Source organism: Orycteropus afer, unplaced genomic scaffold (genome assembly GCF_000298275.1).
Source record: "Orycteropus afer afer isolate SDZICR_OR568_19922 unplaced genomic scaffold, OryAfe1.0 scaffold00138, whole genome shotgun sequence".
Classification (NCBI taxonomy): Eukaryota; Metazoa; Chordata; class Mammalia; order Tubulidentata; family Orycteropodidae; genus Orycteropus; species Orycteropus afer.
In genome coordinates this window covers 960,480-961,763 of record NW_006921725.1, presented here as the reverse complement: position 1 = coordinate 961,763, position 1,284 = coordinate 960,480, and positions in this window count along the sequence as shown.

Sequence of the window (1,284 nt, the reverse complement as noted above, 5' to 3'; positions counted from 1 at the left end):
GATTGCCCAACCTTCCTTCCGAGGAGTGGCTGGTGGGTTTGAACCGCCAGCCGTCTGGTTAGCAGGCAAGTGACTTAGCCACTATGCTACCAGAGCTCCCAGAAAAAAATTAAGACACCTAAATACTTATCAAAATGATTTTAATATTGTACACACCATATTTTAATTCCTCCACATCCTCAGTGATAATCAGGTTTTTTTTTTTAACCTTGCTAAAGGATACATGTTGGTATCATTTTGAGGTATTAGTTTGTATTTCTCTCTGGATGTGTGGTGTTGAAAATATTTTTATGTGCTTAACCAACACTCATATATTTTTTGTGATGAAGTATTTTGTCCATTTGCTTATTGGGTTATTCTGTTTTGCAGAGTTTGAACGTTTTCATATACTCTCGGTAAAACTCACATCTTGATGTATGTGTACAGTTGTTATTTCAGTATGGGGCTTACTTTTGAATGTTGCCAAAAGTGTCTTAGGCAGATGAATATTTTTCTACAGTTTGAAGAAGTCCAATTCATAAGTTATCCTTTCCTTATTCTTGCTTTTTGTGTTGTATCTAAAACACCTTTGCCTAACCTAGAGTTCCAAACATATTTTCCTATATTTTCATTTTTTTGATTATATAGTTTTACATTTATATCTATGGTTCATTGGACTTTTTTTTTTTTTTTATGATGTGAAATAATGGTCAAAGATTGTTTGTTTCCTTATGTTTAGACATAGATATCCAATGGATCTAACAGTATTTTTTGAAAATACTTTCCTTTTCATATTAAAGTTTCTTAAAATTTTGTAAAAATAAAAGATAAACTAAACATTTATAGGGTTTATTTCTATCCTTTTAATTTCCTTAAGTTTATTATAATTAACTTATTAATTGTCATAAACATATATTAATATATTGTAAGTTTAAAGAAAATACAGATCAATTTGGTGAGAATTGTTACCTTAACAATATTGATTCTTACAATCCATGAACATACTATGTCTTTTCATTTATTTAGGTCTTCTTTTATTTCTCTTGGTGGTATTTTATAGTTTTCAACATAGAAGTCTTGGATGGCATTTATTAGATTTATAAATATTTTAGCTTTAAAATATTTATTTCTTCACATTGATATCTTAAGAATGGCACACCATAATTGTTCTTGAAAGGTTTCTAAAGCTCTATTGAGATACAATCTATATATCATAAAATTTAATGGTTTATAGTACATTTGTAGGAACTCTGGTGATGTAGTGCCTAAGGCATTTGACTGCTAACCAGAAGGCTGGTGGTTCAA